This window comes from Ursus arctos, unplaced genomic scaffold (assembly GCF_023065955.2).
Source record: "Ursus arctos isolate Adak ecotype North America unplaced genomic scaffold, UrsArc2.0 scaffold_24, whole genome shotgun sequence".
Classification (NCBI taxonomy): Eukaryota; Metazoa; Chordata; class Mammalia; order Carnivora; family Ursidae; genus Ursus; species Ursus arctos.
The window spans coordinates 33552730-33571457 of NW_026622919.1; the positions used below are offsets into that span (position 1 = coordinate 33552730).

General features: G+C 41.9%; 1 protein-coding gene across 19 annotated transcripts in view; it reads right to left on the bottom strand.

Moving 5' to 3' along the window:
- BCAS3 (BCAS3 microtubule associated cell migration factor) overlaps window positions 1–18728 on the bottom strand; it is a 578553-nt gene that overhangs the window by 106831 nt on the left and 452994 nt on the right. The gene's annotated exons all lie outside the window — the stretch shown is intronic.

The window sequence follows — 18728 nt, forward strand, 5'->3', positions numbered from 1 at the left end:
CTGATCACTTCATTAATGTCCTGGGAATTTCTGGTAATGTTAGTGTGAAATACCACAGGGATTTCAGAGTTTCAGGGGCATTTTGAGCTTACTGTAAACAGAAGGGGAAAATAGGGCTTTGAAGTTAAGTCTTGGCTTTGACATAGAGTAACTTGGGCAAGTTGCTTAATTTCTCCCATATTTATCTGTAAAATGGGTGTAATGATACCTACTTTAAAGGGGTGTTGGGAGGATTAGTGACAACCTACGTTAAGCGCCTTGCACGGGGCCAACTCACACAGCAGTTCAATCAACAGTAGCTTTTGGCAGACCAAAGCGAAAGAAAGCAAACCCACAGCTTGAAGCTGTAAAGATGCCACAGAGGACACCCCCTAGGGAAAAAGATGACCTCAGGTGCCCTTAAAAGCACAAGGAGGATCAGCCAACAGGAGAGCAGAAGTGATAGCAAGTGTCTGGTGTCTAGAGAGATCTCCAATATGATTGTCCTAGGCCAATAATGATGGACAACTGCCCATTCTAAGGCTGGTTCCCTCAGAAAGAATATAAGCCTCTTCTTGGAGGTAGGCTGATGAAAGGGGGGAAGAAAACAAAATGCAAGACAAAAGAACCAGCTCCCATGGGTGGAAAACATGAATGGCTTCATTAAAATTCTTACGCTGACCAACCTGCTTTCTGGCGTAGCAGTTCACACAAGAGCCCGTCACCTAAGAATGGACCAGACTTAGGCGCCCTCAGCTTCATCCGTGTTAAGCAGGTGATCTGTTGTTCCTGACCCCTATGGATAGGAGCTGACAATTGCTGTGCTATTAAAGTCAGAGCTGGACTCTAATAAGAACAAAGCACAAACCATACCAGAACATTGACCATAACTCTGGGTCATTAACTGGCTGAATTTCAGCGTTCTCAAATTCTATGCACCCTTGGGAAGAGAGGTCAACACAGATTAGTTATGCTCACTTCTCCCAAATACAAGAGGAAATAAAAAGCAAAGATCATACTACTATTTACTAAGCAACTACAAAGTAGCAGGTACTCCTACTAATACCATTCTTCTGTCTACTAGGAGGAAACACTTTAGAAGGGGCTCAGACACTAGAAAGCTCCTTTAGTATCTAATAGAAAATAACGAGTTTACTTCTGACATTTAAATAAGCTGTTTAGGAGAGAAGGGCAGTGTATATTTAGACCCTTGGGTTTAAGAAGGAAACTCATCTTTTAATCAGAAATGAAATAAGAATCCCCAAGAGCTCAAGGCTCACCACAACATCTGTCAGTTTAGAATGGATTAATAAAATTAAGAGGTATGGTAAAATCGTATCTAGGGGGAATTACAAATACAAATCCATATGCTGGGATGGGATGGAACAGTCAGTTGTCAATATTTAGCTGGTGTTCTATAATTCTTTTACAGAGCAGTACCTGGCTTCCCAAATAAACCACAGAGAGTGCATACCAGTCTCCATTATATCAGATGCATCTACTAAAATTATTACCAATAAATTCCTTGTTTAGAAAATCATGGCATGAGTAAGCACCATCCTACTTATTTAATCCATTTTTTAAATTGTGATTAAGGGAAAGAATCTAACATTTGTTAAGTGTCTTTTTGGTAGCAGGCGCTCCAAATGTTACTTCATTTAAATCTGTACAATGTTGCCGCGAACAAAGTAGGATTACTTGCATTTTAGAGGTTCAGTTGGTGAAGTAACTTGTCTAAGGTCAACAGCTAGTCAGGAAATGGCAGACCCAGGATTCAAACCCAGATAAGCCTTCCTCTAAAATTCGTGTTTTGTTTTGTTTTTTAGAGATTGATTTATTTATTTAAGAGAGAGGCAGGGGGAGGGGCATAGGGAGAGGGAAAGAGAATCGAAGCAGACGCCATGCTGAGCGTGGAGCCCAACGTGGGCTGATCTCATGAGCCTGAGATCATGACCTCAGCCAAAACCAAGAGTCAGACGCCTAACCGACTGCGCCACCCAGGCGCCCCTAAACTTTGTGTTCTTTTGACCATGCCATACAACCTCTCGGGAATCATGCTATGTATTATGTGGGATATCTGGAGGCAAGAAGTTATAGTCCCTTTCCACAATGAGTTGAAAGTCTGAGCAAAAGATAATCAAGGTATATAAATAAAGACAACCTAAGACAAAACATGGTAAGTACCACCTGAGGGCAGTGATTATTAAAGACGCGGATATTCAGAGAAAGACAATTTCTGACTGGACCGATCAGGAAAGGCTACCAGGAGGAGTGGTATTTGATCTGAATCATGAAGAATAAGCCGAAATTCTAGGTGGCTAAAGAAGAGTGTATGAAGGGACACTGATGACCAAGGGTTACTCAGAGGAAGGGGATAGTGTATCCAAAAATATGAAGGAGGGAAGACAGAGGCATGCTCAAGAGACGATAAGTAATGAAATCCGGCATGAGCAGAGGGTTCAGCTAGGGAGGGATTGGGAGGTAAGGTAGAAAGGGTCGGTTTGAACCAAAGTGAAAATGGGAAAGGAGCCTTCAGTTTATTATTCTGTATGCCAGGCACTGTGCCGGGTTAGTTCATTTAGACTGATGAGAAGAAAGAGTCTAAGTAAAGGCCCGGCGTTTGCTACAGAACGGAACGTGTTTTGAATTACTTGATGGCTCCTAAATTCCATGTTTCTCCCACAGCACCATGTCACCTTGAACTAGAATTGAATGAATTTGGATTTCTATTATTTGAAGGTGGCAATACTTTGTTAGTTTTTGGGGAGGAAAATATTTCAACATGATCAAATATTTGTTATTTTGGGATAAAGACTGTCCTGGGGCCCCTGAAGTATTTCATTCAAAGGAAGGTAACTTGGTAAAAAGTATTCTTGAAGGAATGACTGAGGCCATGGGTTGAATGCCAGAATTCTGCCCTTTGTCAGCAATGGGATCTTAGAGGAGTTTCTTTCGCTGACCCTCATCTGTAAGATGGGGATAACAACACCTATCTCACAGATTTGGATTTAAAAGAATATAATGTGGGTGGAAATGCTCTACAAGTATAAAGCATAATTTAAATTTTAAAAAAATCCAAAATTCTTCATTTGGTAGAGAAAAAATCTTAAACAGAACTGGAGTTCACCCGCAGGAACTGCTCAGAGACATACTTATGTGCAATAATACGGCCCACCCCTTACTTGTAGGTTCTCAAAGTCCCTCCGCAGGGTTTGGGCTTGACTCAGGCTGAGTCAATTACTTTGGGTTCTTGTGCCACGGGATACAAACCATCTTAAAACCGTAAGGTCCCTTCTGAAATGGTTATTTTGGGTAGCTCTTTCTCTTGTTCACCTGTATAGCCTACTCATCCCTGGTCGGCCCCAAGACTCAATGGTCTTAAAGGCAAGAAGTGGGCATCAATGTCGGGTGCACAGCACTTCATAGCCCAAGACATTACATTTTTAAAAATCAACAAAAAAGAAACTACCTCTTGACTTGAAGATATAGGGCTGATGACGCCATGTAGTCTGGTCCAGCTCAGGGTCACTTTGAAGGCACTCTGAAATATAGTACTTCCATGTTACAAAGGAAGCCTCAACTATACAATGATCCATTGGTCCCCTTATCCTATGACTACTAGTAGAGCTTGGCAGGGGGTAGGACACATTTACTAACTGTGAAAAGTAAAGATCAAAGTAAGAAAACAAATATGATAACTTGTGACTTGGAGTTTCAGAAAATAATCTCAGTTTGATGACTCACTTTAGAGGGGGGAAAGGGTGGGGTGGCATCTCCTACCCCCAGAGTCTAGAGGCAAAGTTGCACAGAGTTGGCAAGAAAACCATCAATGCCTCAAACTCCCTTAGAGTCAATCCCCATTCACTTAGTAATTTATTAGGTGTTACTTACTGAACATCTAAACAGTTGCCAGGACCTTACTACAAAAAAAAAAAAAAAAAAAAAAAAAAAAAAAAAAAAGTTCCGGGAAAACAAAGCTGTGGTAAGGTTCTCCACATGAGCACCTCTATCAGGAAACCATTAGTCCCCAAACCCTACACACATCCTAGCTGAGCAAAAAATGTTTATAAAAGTATTCCAAAGAATGAGTACTCTGACGAAAAACCTTGACTCAATACATACACTATGCTTAAGCCAACCACTGAGATAGACACACAAAGCCAAGTCTACTCTGATTTCAGGACTCACACCAACACCACAGGGTGCAAGGATGTGTCCGCTGTGGTTCCCGAGAAGGGTGGGAAGACTTATGGGTACTGATGACATTCACCAGGCTCTGCCCACTGGCTGTCACCACCAGTTTCCCATGATGCTTTCTAGACGTTGTCAAACTAACAGGAAATTTAACAAAGTGACATATGGAAACTAAACAAAGTACATTCTGGAGGTGTTTTAGAGGCTGTAAGGGAAAGAAACTTGTGTGCATTCATCCAAGCTCTCTTCCTACCCAGTTAGGTGACCTCGAGATGAATGTTACCTTGCGGGCTTTGTTTTTATTCTTTGGAAAATTAGAAATGTGATTAGCTGGGAAGGGTATTTCTGACAAGCACCAGGGAAAGGAAAACTTTGGTATTTTCGTCCAACTCTGGGGTAGAGATGAGGGTGGTGAAACTGCTGCCATCTCCGGTGGCTTCAAACACAGCGAAATCTGAAACTTCAATAAGTCATTGTGCTCTTTCTGTGACAATTACAGCTCTTTGAAAATCTGCTTTAGTGCCTTCAGAACAAATTTAGAATTGTGGGGCCAAACAGAGTCCCAAAGAGGAAGGTCCCAGGAAGGAGAAAGTGGGATGACACACACGAGGCTGTTTCAATGTAAGCAGGCAATACCAGAGCTTAAAATCTTAAAAAGGAAAAGGTAAAATGTTCTAATTGAAGACTGGGATGACTTTATGGTCGACTTTTCTAGGTAAATAATCATTGGTGGTGTTACAGCACTGTTGTGGGTAAGTACGCAAGGCCTTTCCAGCAACCTAATACCAGACTTATTTTCTAATCTTACCAGGTACTTGATGAAACATTTTAGAAAAACAGGAAAACCAATGTGACACGAGGGCAAAGGAGAGATAAAAGCTCAAGGAAAAGGCAACTGAGGCATAAACTAAGAAAGCGATTTTACTGTCTAAACCAAGGAGCCTTACATTAAGCAAGGAAACGTGCTTGTCATGGCTTTTAGAGCAATCTGAGAGTCAGTCTTTGGAGTCGTACTGTGTGAGGTCTCCACTGCTCACAAAGGACAGGGCTGTGAGGCGGGCAGTAACGGCCCAACAGGGCTACATCTCAAGGTTTTAAATGGAAAACAAACATCCACTTGGGCCTGCTGTGGAATAAAGGCCGAAGGATTTAGGTCTTGTGGGCACTACCCTAAGGCTCTTCTCCGGTTTTCCTTTCATATATAAATAAGATGAGAGCTCTAGTCAATTGTGAAGTTAGGGTAACAAGACAGAAGGCAAATCACTTTATCTTTCTGAGTCTCAGTTTTCCCACATGTAAACTCAGGAGACTGAACTATAATATATAATTACTCAGTCAGCTCTAAAGTCCCTTTCAACTAAAATTACATAACAAAGTTAGAAAAGCAACACCCCCCCGCCCCCCGAAACAAAAACAAACAACAACAAAAACACATCTAAACCTCTGCTCTTCCGCTGGAATGTGACAATAGGACTTTATGAAGCATTGGCCCAGAGGTATTCGTGACTCATCGTCCCCTTTACTTTGCCCTTCCATCCTGGGGGTGACAGTCCATGAGTGACAGAGCTGATGCCCCTTTCCCCAAACCCCAATTCCGGAGGGTGAGTACTGATCTAGCAACTTGCGAAGCAACAGTAGTCATAGTGAGATACACACGATAGTCCCGGTGCCATGCGTGCTCTGGTAACACTAGCGAACATTACTGAGCCCTTGTCCAGGGCCAGGCACTGTGGTACCTGCATTTACTCAGTCAGTCCTTCTAACAATTCTGCTGGGATTTCACCCTGATAGTACCCCCATGTTGCAGATAAAGAAACTGAGACACAGAGTGGTCAGGCGAGTAGTAAGAGCAAATGGTCGAGCCACAGATCATCACTGGACAGCCCGAGTCCACAGAGGAGGGTGTCCACAGGGCCCCTGTCTGCTAAGGACAGGACAGAGCTCCGAAGACAGAGGCTTAGCCCGCTGAAGTGGGAACCAGTGGGTTCAGCAGACCGAGAGCCCAGAGCTACCGTCTCCAGCACCGGCTCTGCCACGACCACTGAGGCAGGTCCGCTTCCTCGTCCATCAGACGAGGGCAGAGGAGGAGATAACCTCTAAGGCCCTTTGCAGCTCTGACATTCTCCATGAGGGAGCATGTTCCATAAGGACTGAGCAACTGCTTGATTCCCAGGCTTTTTTTTTTTTTTTTTTAAGTTCTTCATTTCTATTTTAAAAAATTGCATGTTCCCGTGGCCCTGGAATGCCTGCCTCCGGCCCCTCTGGAGCCCTGGGTTATGTGAAAGCAGCCGTGCCAAGCTGGCCCATGGGCGGGGCTGAGTCTTCCTGGCTGGCTTGTGACATGTTCCTGACGTACTGTGTGGTCAAGGAGCTGGAACTGGGGGGGCTGAACAAGGGCCAAGCCTTGCACTTCAGCTTCCTGACCTGGCAGCCATTCAGAGAGACCCCGCTAAGTGCTATTTCCTAAATACACTCTCTTTTCATAACAATCTTACCACATTGCTTTCCTTTACAAGCGCTCTTAAAAAAGGGAACTGGACTCCTTCTGGTTAATCTACACAGACTACATTTGGAAACCATCAGAAACTGAACTCTAAACAAAACGTTATTAATGCGTTGTAATCTGCCCTCTATGTTGCAGATGAAAAGAAAATGTTTTATAGTTTCAGAGCATACGTTTTAATTGCCTTTTAAGAGTGCATATACTTTTAGTACTTAGTGTTATAAAACTATAGTATCTGTTTCTTGATAACTGTTGAGTGATCTCAGCTATTTTTATGAGTTTTTTTCCTCATCCTTTCCTCCCTTTTTCTCCTAAACTGCCACCCATGCAAAGTTCCTTTAGATCAAGCTTGATACAGGGCTCACATATTTGAGGTCTTCATTATAAATAGCTTCTTAACAACCTCCACCTCACTATAAAACACTTGTTCCTGAAAATGAGTTCTATAAACAAAGATGGAGTGGGTGGCTTTGTCTAATAATCCCGTATAGCTGGGAACCTAGCAGTCTAGCCTTTTCCCACTTGCTATGGCTTTTTTATAGGGGCCAGATGACCTACAGAGATCTGATGCTCTTGCTACTTTTCTCAACTGTACAGCTTTGTCCCAAGAGACTAACATATCAGTCATCAACCCAGAGGTTTCAAGGGCAGACTCTTGGATACACCAGGATCCAGTCTTCTTTTCAGCAAGGAATCCCAAATCCATTAGAATCAGGCCAAAGTTAACTGAGGGACTGGCCTCTCCTGCAGCTTGTCACCAGGAGGACAACCCCCCTGGAAGGCCAGGTCACTGACAGACTCTCCTCCATTGCTCACCTTCCAGTTGGGCCAACTGCACCCGGCTTCGGTGATATAAGACTGAATCACAGACGGACAGGAAATGAAGTGACCTTTCAAGCTAAGAGTCTGTTGGGCCAGGGGCAGAGGATGAGGGTATCTGGCAATCTGAATTCCTGGCTAGGAGAAAACAGGAGCACTGGGCCCTGGTCTCCCTGAGTAGGGCAAGCAGTAAGTGCTCCCAAGGATAGGAAGCAGCCACAAATGAAAACCTTCTCAGGTAAATCATCCAACGTAGGAGAATGTTCAAAAAACCAGAATATCATAGGCTCCTTGGACCAGAAGGGCCCAGAGAGATGATGTGGTCCATCACTCGTTTTCAGGGGAGGAAACGGAAGTTGAGGTGGACAGTAACTTGCCCAAGGTCTCACGGCTGAGGTGAGCTTAGGCGCCTGGTCTCTTGCCCTCTGTCCTGGCGCTCCACCATCTACAGGATGCCCACCATCAGGAAGTAAAGGAAGCGTCACTAAAAGCGATCCCCTTTCGTTGTCCGAAAATGAGAGCTTGTGCCCTTTAATTCCAGTTTCTTTTCAGAGATAGTTATCTTCCTTATCTCAAACATTAACTCCAGTGTTTTGTATGGTGTCTCCAGCGCTTCCCTAATGCCTTCATGACTCACTGGCTATTACGGCCTGACACAGCACAGAGCGGTGCTCAGTTACAACGTTGGTTTCTGAAGCAATATTTATGAAAAACAAGCCTTCCTCTCAGCTCCCTTCCCATCAAAACTCACACGATATGTTGAGAATTCTCCTAATGGCTCAGGAGGCCCTATATCCACGGTGTGTCAGAATTTACACTGTGTGTGGGGCCTCCGGGTGCCTCAGTCGGCTAAGTGTCTGCCTTCGGCTCAGGTCAGGATCTGGGTGTCCTGGGATCAAGCCCCGCATCGGGCTCCCTGCTCAGCAGGGAGTCTGATTCTACTTCTGCCTCTGCCCCATCCCCTGCTCGTGCTCTCTCTCTCTCTCACTCATTCCCTTTCTTAAATAAATAAAACCTTTTTAAAAAATTAAAAAAAAGAATTCACACTGTGTGAAGGAGCAGCTATTTAGATATCTCCTCCTTAACTTTAGAGTTATCAAACCTTGTATTTTAAGTTAGGTTGTCCACCCTCTCCTCCCTTTGGTAACCTTTTATGTCAAATACGTGCCGAGGAGGAGAAATGAACTGGGACACCAAGGTCTTATTATATTCACACAACCACGAGGCAAAGCTCTCTGTCAGGGCCGGGGTACGAACTTTTCTAAAACTCCACAAACCCATGGAAAAGACCTTTCCTTTAGAAAAGCAAGGCCTTCCAGTCTTCTCTAGCTCTACCATGGCTGCTGTGATTCAGTACCTCGTTTTGCAATCCTCTTCAAATCACTGATTCAGTTCAATTTCTAATTCTTAGTATTTGGGACAGGTGACACTTGAACACCCTAAGAAATCAGCTGAAAAGAAAGCTTTAAAAAATTGGTCATGACATTTTTGTCTTCCATGGGTCTATCAGCTCAATATATCAAGTCTGTCTTCCTTTCGACAGATCACAGATTAAGGAGGAGCAATTATAAAAATATCGGGCAGAGAACAGTGAAATATCCTGGAAAATAACTCCCTCTACCACCATTTTACAGCCACCTCTTAAAGAATTCTCTTCGGAGACACCTGAAACAGTCTGAAAAAAAAAAGAGTTTTCCCTGAGGTTAAGGGAGAGCCTTTTCATTCGGTAGCTTTTGTATTAATTGGTGCTCCTAAAACAAACCGTTTCCTCGGCCAGGGACACAATTCTACGTTGGGATATGAGAGTTCTTCTCTGCGGCTCAGATGTCCTTAAGATTTTAGCAGTACAGCTTTTGGGTGTGTTTCATGACCTTTTGTGCTAGCAAATAAGCCTTTGGAGGATTAAAATTAGCTTTTCTCATCCTACTTTAAGGAGTGCTCTGCCCTGGGAACATTAAAGAAAAAAAAAAGAAAAAAAAAAAAAAAAGTAAAGCCCCAGTCCTGAGCCAAATACCCAGTCTAGCGGTACTGATAATGCTTTCAAGGTTCTTACTTTAAAAATAAAATTTTGAGAGAGAGGGAGATAAACCATAGGAGACTCTTTAGGACAGAGAACAAACTGAGGGAGCTGGGCGGGGGAGGGGCTAGATGGATGATGGGCATTAAGGAGCGCACTTGTGAGGAGCACTGGGTGTTGCATGCGAGTGACGAATCACTAAATTCGACTCCTGAAACCAATATTGCACCGTATGTTCACTAACTAGAAGTTAAATAAAATCTGAAAACAAAAATAAGTTTTTGCAGGAGTACTCTGGGAAATAGGGAAAGAATATGCATTAATTTAAGCAAGTTCTTCTCTTTAAGATCAAAAAAGAATGAAGTTTTATGCCACGGGTACTTGAGAGTATGCCACTACTTTAAACTATTCCAAGTGGTCTGAAATATTAAAAGTGAATATACTGCTTCAAACTTCTTGACCTATAGATCTAAAGTATTCACTCACCTTGTCCTATGTATCCTTTTTTTTTTTAAGATTGTATTTATTTATTTGAGAGAGAGAGGGAGAGCACAAGCAGGAGTGGGAGAGAGAGAAGCAGGCTCCCTGCAGCAGGCTCCCCGCTGAGCAGGGAGCCTGATGTGGGGCTCGATCCCAGCACCCTGGGATCAAGACCTGAGCTGCAGGCAGAGGCTTAACCAACTGAGCCACCCAGGCGCCCCATGTTCTATGTATCCTAATATGGACTAAATACAATATTCAATGAAGTCCTCGTATCATACGCATTAGAGGCCTTAAAATCAGGCTATCAGAACTGATCATCTGCCACAAAACTGGCTAGATACCTTTCCACAGTGACACACCCCTGGTGTGACAGTTGAGAGACTCAGGTCACTGCTACTTCTTCGCTGCTGAGGAAGCAGAAAGTGGGCAAATTCTCACCATATGGCTTTTGTCCTCTGATCTTTTACCCCACCTGTCCTCTCTAGGCCCAAGGCTCTGTGGGAACTCATGCCAGACTGGGGCTTAGACCCTTAAGTGCCATTAATTTATGTGTTGATTTCTTTGTAAGGACCTGGGGAATAGGCTGCCATCACTGAATGGAGTGGTTCTTTAAATTTCCATTAAAAAAAAAAAAAAAGTAGTATCAGCCACAACTGGAAAATCTATCCCTTTACCTCTGTACAAGGAACACAGAGAAAAATGGTATTAAATCACCAATCCAACTCCAAAGCAAAACCAGGCCTTTAGAGTGCTTCAATTTTCAGGATCAAATAGGTACGTACCATCCACGATAGGTACAAAGAGATGGGATCAGAAGAAGTTCCCTTGGCTATATTCATGGGGAAGGATCAAGAAGTGCTCAGAGAGGCAGAAAGCTCTCCAAAAGAAGCTAATTCAAAAGAGTTTTCCAAGTCAACATCCAAACCAAAGAGATGTGGAAAATTTCAGAAAAGCATCCTAACAAAATATCCCAACCAAGTACCCTAACTCCTTTTTGCAAACCCACAACTGGTAGGAGCAAAGTTCCAGTGTGACAGCCTTTTAAAGCAGCAAGTTGCAACCGCAAGTGTGGCTGCTCTTCCAACATTATTATTATTATTTTTTGAAAAATTACATGGGTGGGTAGGGAAGCAAACCCAAGAAGACTGCAGTTTACAAGTCCCAAGGCCTGGGAGGTAAGATACATGGAACCTAGAAATGGGGGCCTCGTGGTAGAGACAAGACATCTAACCTTATTGCCCAAGGTGGCTGAGACCTCTGGCTGCTCATCAGGCAGAGTATACTGCTCTATATTTGCAGAGCTGTTCAATAAAATTTTACTGGCAAGGCAAAAGGAGAAACATCTGCTCCAGTCAAGAGCAGCTGTGGTCAGCAATAAGGCATCTGGCACAGGGTCAATGCTGCTCTTGCTAGTAGGTGGTATTGTGGTCACCAGTAATTACTTTGGAGAATTTCATGGAGTCAAGGATAACTCAATGGACAAAGAACATTTTATTTTACTTTCTATCTTTAGCCCAGGAGCAAAAATCGTGACATGTTGTACAGGATTCAGAAGCCCAATGCAATCCATATTTTTCATGGCAGACTTTTTACCTCAAAGACTGGAAACCCTTAAATGTAAGTATTTCAAACAATATGTTCTTGACAAGTGACCTCTCCACTCATTATTTCTGATTGAACAGTTCCTGTAGATTGCATTAGTCTTTAAGTGTTTCCTTCTGAAAGATATATTATAGACTACTGTAAAGAAAATGTGAAAATTATATTTAGCAAATCAATAAACGGTGCAAGTTTTTAAAAACCTCATCTTTGTCAAATCTGCGTGATATCTTCAAAGTTAAATAACTCTACACTGAATGAGAATTTGGAGTGTAAATAAAACTCTGTTCAATGCATGCAGTTGTGATAATTTTTCATGGAATGATGAATGTCAGAAAGTAGCAGTTAAATTAATATACACTGTACTTAAAAAATTAAACACTTGGGAAATAACCTTTTGAGCCACTGGAAAATGACAAAGTCTAAGATATTTCAATCAAGTTAATTTCAGTACCAAAGTAATGCATTTTTCCCACCAGAAACTATATGAAAAAACAAATTAACCAAAATGGGTCTCCGAATGATGGGATAACATCAGGCTCAAAGAAAACTTCATGATTGCTTGTCAATTAGGTTATTCTACACACACGTGCTCAAAAGCAAAACTAGCCGCATTCATCTTAAATCATGTCAAGGCTGAATGGTTGATATTATATTAAAATGAAAGCATGACTTGCATTTCAAAGAGGAAAAGGAAATTCTCTTGCCAACCAAGAGAGCTGACCCGCACCAACTGGTATAATTCAGGTACACAAGCTCCAACGAGGTGAGCCATGCCCAAACGTTACTGGATAGGCTATCCCTAGTCTATCCCTTGACCACTGGGGCTCCGAGAACATCTCTTGGATAGTTTTGGAAGTGGAGGGAGAGACCCAGTGACTAATTTCAACCTCTTTTTAACCTATTCTGACTCAACCATCTCCAGATTGCTATCTTAGAGTCAAGTCTGGGGTCATGTTAGGTATCAGGCTCTCCCAGAACAGATAAGAATCCCTGGTCAGTAGGTGAGGCAGGGCAAATATGGGTGTGGGAAGGCCGACATTCTAGGTACCAGCTCTCTCAGTCACTTTGGAACCGTGGGTAGCTCACCTGAACCCTCAGAACTTCACGTTTTTTTCACATGTCAGATGCGGCGGACTTCCAGCTTTAACACTACACTGAGTCTCTAGACCCTGAAGAGCTGTCCCGTCAGCTTCATCACATTCATGACCTTGTCCCCAGCAGTAAGAGGTACCTAACAATCTCCTATTGTTTTTTCGTTCAATGAGACCTTCGCTACCATTAAAAAGAAGTATTAAGTTCAGGAGTTCCCTTAGGAACTGCTTTTTGCAATAGTCCAACATCTCATGTTGTTACGTTAAAGCCCACCGTCTGAAACCACTCAACAGCAGGCCGAGTACTTTCTTTGATTTGAGCATACAAGATTTCCTACCAGAGAGAGAAACTGATTAACATTAGATTGTTTGGAAACACGTTTTCCACCTTTAAAAATAAACACTTTTCTACAGATCAATAATTTGCTTAAATACTGCCTAAAATATAGTCCATTACACTGTATTTGGGAAGGTGAACAGTGAAATCACAAACTACTATGAAACTACAGTTAAGTCTTAAAAAATATGGCTTCTCCCCTGTAGATCCCATTTCGTAAAACATAGAATAAAGTCTCTGAACATTAGGCACTTTTAACACTAAAGGAAGATAATCATCTGAATTTTACCTATTGTTATTTTTTTATGACACATATTTTTGCCAACTTCTAGTCACCCTGCTTCCAAACTCATGTCTTTGCCCGTGTTATTTCCATAGACTGAATGGACTTCCCTTATTTTTTTTTAACCTGTTGAAAACTTACTTCTGTGTCTTCTAAAGACACAACCTTCTAAAGAACTGGCAAAATAAATCCTGACATAACAAATGATGGACTAGTATGCACCCATTATATGAGAGTATAAACGAATTTCTCACGAATCTGTTAGAAGAAATTGGGATTCGTTTGTAAAGGCAGTGAGGGACGCAATAATCCTTAGAGAACTGCAATCAACTCTATTCCTTGTACTCAACATTGGCTCAGAAAAAGCGGGATAAACCTCTTTGCAAAAAAGCAGGTAGACTGGTAGAAGAGAGGCTCTGAACGTGAATTTTCCTTTAAGCTCTTCCTGATTCCACACTCTTTGCATCTCATGATATTGTAACTATAGGTTCCGCCACAGCTCTTTGCAACAATTTGCATTCAATGAGGTCATTCTAATTGGAGGAAGAGTCTAGGCATCACAAGCTAGTCAGTGAGGAAGTTCTTGTCCTGTCTAAAGCATCAAATATAAAGAGAGAAGGGCTGGAGTCTAGGTCTAGCGACATTGAACCAAATATGGATTGGGACTAAAATAGACTGGAAAGTTACTCAAACACCACTATGAACATCTTTATGTGTGTTAAGGTATAGGGATCTGTCAAAGGGCCAACTAGGACATATTAAAGGGTTACCTTTGGGTCAGATTCTTTCTATTATCTTGCTCATGTTTTTGGCTTCTTCCTCTTGGATAACAGGAGTCACTCTGGTGCTAGATATACTTATCCCTGGGAAGCCATTGCCTGTTAATTAAAATACACACACACACACACACACACACACACACACACACACACGCAGAGTAAACTTATTCCATTATCATGACAGCTCTTAGTTTTCTTAGAAAATTTAAACATTTATTCAACAAACTTTTTAAAATACCTATGTGCTAAATGCTATTGGTGGTGGTGGGGGGGAGTATGATTTTAAAACTGATTTTGCCCGAGAATTATTGTTTCATTAGGCTTATTCACCCTCTCTCCTCTTTCATTATTAGCGTAAGGAGATGGTGAAGTTGTTGTGTATGTTTTAAATCCTAGCTCAAGATGATAAGTAGGGAACAGCAGAGCCAAACGAGAGGCAGGGGCTGTGTCTTCCAACAGGCTGACTCCATGGCCTTGCCACTTGCTCCTACAAATCACTGGCAATAGCAAATTCCTCAGTGACTTTTGGAATCACTTTTTCAAACAGTCAAACCTCTAATGTGTCAAATCTACTGCTTCTGTGTGTCTACAGTATTGAGGGTCCCCCAAAGAAAGCCTAATTGTATTGTAATTTGGGGATGGGTTCTTTTAAAGGGTGAGAGACGGGGAGTGAGAGTGGAAGGGAGGGAGCAGATGGTTTCTCAGAGCAAGAATTCTCTCATGCCCGAAGGAAAATTCCCAAGTAAGAGTGGCATATTGAAATCTAATCAAATGTCTAACCTATTTTTGCCCTTGAATCCATCAAAATAAAAAACAACCACCCTTGGTACCTCTTTAAACTGCTTCTTTTGGGGAGAAGGTTTTAGTAAAGATATACTTCTGTGTGTTTAAGGCTAGTTTATAAGAAATGAGCCCTTTAGTCTTAGGGTTCCCTGCCACAGGTAAATGAATTTGGTCTGCTGAATAAGACACAGCTGGTTTTGAACTTCTCAGGGTAGGTGTGCTAAGTTTTAATGAACCTCACTACAACTCATTCCTTTTTAATATTACAGTAGAGTGGGAAGAATATGGACTTTGGAGTCAGAGAAACCTGAGTTCAAAGCCTGTCCATATCCGTTATCTTCTCTTGGGTCAGTTATCTTACTTGCAAAATAAAAATATTATTTTACCTGGCAGGACAGTTGTGAGGATAAGAAATTATGTATATAGGGGCGCCTGGGTGGCGCAGTCGTTAAGCGTCTGCCTTCGGCTCAGGGCGTGATCCCAGCGTTCTGGAATCGAGCCCCACATCAGGCTCCTCCGCTAGGAGCCTGCTTCTTCCTCTCCCACTCCCCCTGCTTGTATTCCCTCTCTCGTTGGCTGTCTCTCTCTGTCAAATAAATAAATAAATAAATAATCTTAAAAAAAAAAAGAAACTATGTATATAAAGTAGTGACCATGGAGTAGGTATTCAATAAATGGTAGCTCCTGCTATTATTATTTTTAAATTATTATTATTATTATTATCATTATTTGAGATGGCATGGTTACAGTTCCCAAGCATTATAAAGGTGTTGGCATACTACTTACACTAAAATACCGGTCAGCAAGACAATGTAACCACCCTCACAGAAAACTCCAATCAACATATTTTTATCTTATACATATTTAAAACTCAAGTATAAATAAGACTTTGAGTCCTGTAAACTTCCAACACCACAGTTATGGCTTCACATACCTGAGTGTTCTTTTAAAAAAATATATTCACATTTAAAAGGTCAAGTTGTAAAGCCATTTGATTAAAATAGTAATGAAAGAGTAAACATTAACTCACAATTTCTCCTTTGGTCTTTACTATGCCAAGTGGTCCCACCTCCAGAATAAGTTGCACCTTAAGACATTTTAAGATTATCTTGATTAAAATCTTTAAGTCCTTAATTTTAAGTAGGGAAAACCTAATCTCCAAAAGCCAAGTTTAATACTTTTAGCATGATCTAGATCTTAACAGTAGCAAGTTATCCCTCTGCTACTCCTGAAACATTAACACATTGAAACATGATCACCCAAAGTAAATGAAGTTCCCTTTTTACATGAATTTTAGAGCCACTGATAAAATGTAAAGAATTAACATTAGAAAGGAAGAATGACCCATCATTAGGCTACCCGCACGTCCCAAAGCATCCGAAGTCATAGAAAGCCTGTCTCTAGAATTTCAACAGTTTTCTCAAAGGTTTCAGAGCTCTCTGCCAGAGGCCTGGCGCACTGAATTAAAAAACAAAACAAAGCAAACAAATGACCCTCTTCCCCCTTCCCTGCCCCCGTGTGTATGGCTTTCTTCTTGTACCTATCCTTCATGGCGACGCTGTTCAAGCTAGCATGTCCTACGCAGAGAATTTGTTTTAAGCCACGCTAAATAAGGATGTTGGTGTCAATTAACTTCCACTATCTATAATATGCTAACCTGCTATTTTAGCCACTCTTGCTTTCGCTTTTCAAAACCAGGCTCACTAAAGCAGTACCTGATCTTCCCATAGGAACTGTAAAGCCGACCTATCTGCCATACATAGGAAAAAATGACACAGAAATATGCTATATTGCTTTTATTGTTAAAAATATCCACTAATAAATTTAAAAATCTGAAGTATCCCAGCATTTGGATTTCTTATTTGTTTGCCTGGATGGTCTGCAATATCCATTTTGATTTTTGCTATTTCTAGCCATGAAGCCATCGCAGGAGTTGGCCTCGGGGCCCTGAGAGGAAATCTGGCTTCCACCTCTGGGACACACGTTTCAGTGCTTATGTCTAACTGACCCTGCCAATCACCCCTCCCAGAAGCCACAAGCCTGGCTTACAATAACAGAGTATATCAAAGAGGACAGGAAAGAAAACAAGACAGTGGCAGGGTCAGCAGAGGATAAGAATACGGTGAAGATGCCCTGTGGAAACCGGGAAGTGGGGAACCATATTCTAATGGTATCAAATGCGTTTCTCAGAAAAGGCAATGTCATAAATGCAGACCTTAACTGCCCAAGTCAGCTCTGTCCTACTGTAAAATCGCTGTCGGAAGTCACTAGGAGAGCACTGTCTTGTTTGATGGAAATGGTCTGGAAGAAATACTCTTGTTCACATGAATTTATTACAACTCATATGCTTAAACCAACCCAAAGTGATCACTGTCACTGTATAACTGATCTCCGATATAAAAATCATCCCATGTAAAGTAATTCTCTTGACTCTCACCATCTAAGTCAAGAATAGTGATAATCCATTAGATTCAAGCTTCTTGCTTCCATATAAAAATATGCCTAATCCATTCAGCATTACGATCGTAAAGCCGGCAAATTAAAAAGGTGTAGGGAGTAGAACAGAAAAGTGGTTCAGAGCTGGTCAGCAGGGGGTGGCGGCGGCTGTCTATACTCAGCCTAGGTTTGAATCTTGACTCTGCTACTTATGGGCTGTGTGATCTTGGGCAAGTTCCGTAGCTTCTCTGAATCTCAGGCTTGAGGAGAGTAATTCTGAGGACTCACGGTCCACAAATGGTAGACTTTAAATATATGTTAATTTATCATTAAAGACAGCTATGTAAGAATGAAAGATAACTTTTACTGGCTTCTTGATGTACCAGATAAAGGCCCCCCTCTTAGCCCTGGCGTTCTCAGTCTACTTTTAGTCCCGATCTCCCCCTCAGCCTTCTCTGCCTACTTGCCATCACATCCACTCTCCAACTCTCCTACCTGGAATCCTTTATTTGTGCTGTTCCTCTGCATAAAATCACCCTTAGGATCACCTTAAGATTCAAGCCTACCTTCCCTCAAAGCTAGTTCAAATGATACCTTCTTCAAAAAGCCTTTATCTTTCACATCGCCCTCTAGCTAAATTACTCATAATACTTCGTGACCTTTCCACAACTGATTGTTTTCTGCCACCTATGACAGCCTTCTATACACAAGCACACCTCGGAGATACTGCGGGTTCAGGTCCAGACCACCATGATAAAGTGAGTCAAGTGACTTCTTCTGATTTCCCAGGGCATGTAAAAGATATGTTTACACTGTACTGTAGTCTATTAAGTGTGCAATAGCATTTTGTCTAAAAAAAAACCACCACTGTACATACCTTAATTTAAAAATACTTTATTGCTTAAAATTGCTAAGCATCGTCGGAGCTTTCAACGAGTCAAAATCACCGATCTCAGATCACCATAACTAACATAAGAATAACGAAAGTTTGAAATATTGCGAGAATTACCAAAACGTGACACAGAGACACAAAGTGAGCAAATGCTGTTGGAAAAATGGCACCAATCGACTTGTTTCTTGCAGAGTTGCCACAAACCTGCAATTTGTAAAAAACACACTACCTGCAAAGTGCAATGAAGCGAAGCACAACGGAATGAGATATGCCTGTATAAACAGAGTATCTAGCAGGGGCCTTGTCCATAGGAGCGCTTAATAGATGCTGGTTAAAGGCATAAACGGATCACAATTATGATCTCTCCGATATAAAATCTAAGAAAATGAGCAACTTGCCTTCACCACTTGCCTACAGAACACCATGAAAATGCCATTGCCTATTAACTCTGGAGGGACAGGAGGGACGGGAGACAGAGGTGGCCAGGAGTCCAAGCCGTGAGAGTTGGCACTTTTCTCTTTGCATCCAAG